Here is a 3,361-nt window from a genome sequence, read left to right as displayed (position 1 = left end):
ACTGAATTTTATTGACAAATGTCTAACCTCTAAAATGCAGCCAGTTTCAGATGTCAAAATAAATTACACCTACAACTAACGTCATCTAACTGTGAGCCGCAGGAACTAAGTTTACCACCTAATATCTTACGTGAGATTTCAATTGAGTTCTCAGTTGAAATCTCAATTGGATTTTTTCAGTAGGGGCCATTTCGAATATCGAAAATTTGAGAAAGGATTTATCATTTAACTATATATAAAACGCTATATATCATGTTTAGAAAAAATAAATAAAAATTTTCAATTTTTTGTCCGCCATATCACATTGATATCACATATGTAATCAACTAATTATGAATACGCTAATCATATGGATTAGCTGTTTTGAATTTTAAAAATTTAATAACGGATTAGCGATCATCAATCTGAAAAACTCCGAGATAACGAGTTTCAAAAAAATTGAAAAATTTATAAATTTTGGTGTGCTATAGTGGATCAGCTATTTTGAATTTTGAAATTTTGTTCAGATACGTAATCAGCAATCCCAAAAACCCCCCAAGTGCCGAGTTTCATTCTGATCAAGTAATTTTTCGCATTTGTATCCGCCATATTATATCCGCCATTTTGAATTTCAAAATTTTGAGTGCAGATTCGTAATTAGCGACCTCAAGAAACCCCGAATGCCGAGTTTATTTTGATTAAGTTATTTTTCACATTCTGGTATGCCATATTAAATCCGCCATTTTAAATTTCAAAATTTTGAGTTCAGTTTCGTAATCAGCGATCCCAAAAACCCCCGAGTGTCGAGTTTTATTTTAATAAAGTTATTTTTCACATTTTGGTCCGCCATATTAAATCTACCATTTTGAATTTCGAAATTTTGAGTTCAGGTTCGTAATCAGCGATCTCAGAAACCTCCGAGTAACAAGTTTCAAATGAATCGTTTGTAAGAAAAAATTCGTGACACAAAAGGTTGCGGATTGATATCTAAAAATCTAAAACTTTGCGGTCATTAGTAAAATAGTCGACGACTTTTTTGTTCAGTTTGACCTAATATATAAATATACAGGGTGAATAAAAAGTCCCGGATTGGTGAAATATTTCGAAAACTAACATTTCCGAAAGAAATGTTTCCTACAAAAGTTGTAAGGTTTTAAATAATCTATTTACTGATCTGATCAGTCTGACCTTGGGTAGCGTCGCCAAGATCAAGTCAAGGTCAACTTTGCTTTTTTAAATAGTAACATGTATTTTTTTTATTATGGCATTTTATACGTAAAGGAACAAACAACTTTTGTTTGAAAAATTTTTTCATACGACCCCTAGTTTTTAAAATATTTGCGGAAATATTTACAAAATTGTTGATTTCAATAATTTCTCACTCAAATTCTATCAACTTTACCGAAAAATGGCAAGAAATAAAAATTGTTTATTTTTGTCTCATAGAGCTCTAAGAATTTTTTTCAGAATTTTTTATTAACTTTTTAATACTTTAAGAAAATGCAAGAAAACACAGTACTAAAAAGTTAATAAAAATATTCTGAAAAAATTCTCAGAGCTCTATGAGACAAAAATAAACAATTTTTATCTCTTGCCATTTTTCGGTAAAGTTGATAGAATTTGAGTGAGAAATTATTGAAACCATTTTGTAGATATTTCCGTAAATATCTTAAAAAATAGGAGTCGTATGAAAAAATTTTTCAACAAAAGTTATTTGTTCCTTTACGTAGAAAAATGCCATAATAAAAAAATACATGTTTCTATTTAAAAAAGCAAAGTTGACCTTGACCTGATCTTGGCGACGCTACCCAAGGTCAGGCTGATCAAATCAGTGAATAGATTATTTAAAACCTTACAACTTTTGTAGGAAACATTTCTTTCGGAAATGTTAGTTTTCGAGATATTTTACCGATCCGGGACTTTTTACTCACTCTGTAATATACAAGGGCAGACGGTGCCATTATAACTCATCTACCATATCGCGCGTCATCATTCACTATATTATATATATATATATATATATATATATATATATATATATATATATATATATATGCTTTTCATAATTAGCTTTTAACTTTAATAACTCGGCTTTAATTTAACCAAGTTAATTTTATAAGCCATTTACTTTAAACTTAGTTAAAAAAAGATATTAACTTACCCAACTCTATCAATTTATTAATACTGTACAATACTTACTAATACGTAAATTTCATTGCTGTTACGACAAATTATATGGTAGGAGTAAAATATAGTCAAGTAACAAAATAAATTGTTTTTATGTGGTATCGTTAATTCTTTATTTAATCTTCTGAATCTCTATCTTAATCATGTAACAACAACTGCCAAATAACAATATTGCAATATGTATATCAGAAACTTAAAGCCCGAACGTAAGCAGGAACATATGTTTGTGTATAAATAAATAATTCGTAGGCGAACAAGTATCATCATATATTGCTATGCTTCGCATGCGTTTATCGAATCTTAATCTCTCAAATCAAATGTCGCGATTTATGATATCGCAATTTATCACAAAGATATTCGTTGCCCTGAACGAAATAGGGCGATTAGAAGTAAATTATCAGCAGCTACAATTGTACATACGTCAGCAATGGATGGATTCTTTACCTTTGGCCGGCGAAAATATTTTGCGTAAAACGAAGTTACCGAAGTCTAGTTATCTACAATTTGTGCACAATGCATAGAATCTATCAGCATCTAAAACTAGTGCACTTTATTTGGAATACATTCGAGAGATAAAAATAACGATAGAAATTTGTAACCTTCTAATCGACACAACTTCGTTTTATTTTTAACAATAAAATCCCTGTTAACAGTACGATAAACTTTTTACTATACAATAGACTTATCTGTCGCTAACCTATCGACGGTGATTACCGTGATGATTGCTCGGGAAATCACAGAACACATAAAAGTGCTTTTTTGTAGATATAAAAAAGCACGCAAAAAAGGTAATAAATCGCAATATTTTGTTGTTTTATAATAATTGTTTCGAAATTTTATAATAATTGATGTAAAATCTAAATACAAATTACAAAAAATTATAGGAATATAATTATAAAATAATAATTAATCGTAACTTTGTGCACGAAAAATAAGTAAGAATTAGCAATACGAATTTATGCAATAAAAATGTTGCACTAATTAAATTGAAATTATACCACAAGAACACTACAAAAAAATTAGTGAACCAATGCAAAAAATAACAGATACATGTAATAGATTTGAATAATCAATATTACAATACAAAATTATTAACCACATAACGTAAATTATAACAAACAATAAAAACAACTTGAGAATCACATATATAAAAATATATATATATATATATATATATATATATATATATATATAT

The sequence above is a fragment of the Odontomachus brunneus genome, unplaced genomic scaffold, assembly GCF_010583005.1.
Source record: "Odontomachus brunneus isolate Ranch 3 - 2012 unplaced genomic scaffold, Obru_v1 Obru_scaffold_172, whole genome shotgun sequence".
Classification (NCBI taxonomy): Eukaryota; Metazoa; Arthropoda; class Insecta; order Hymenoptera; family Formicidae; genus Odontomachus; species Odontomachus brunneus.
This window is presented reverse-complemented; position numbering follows the sequence as displayed.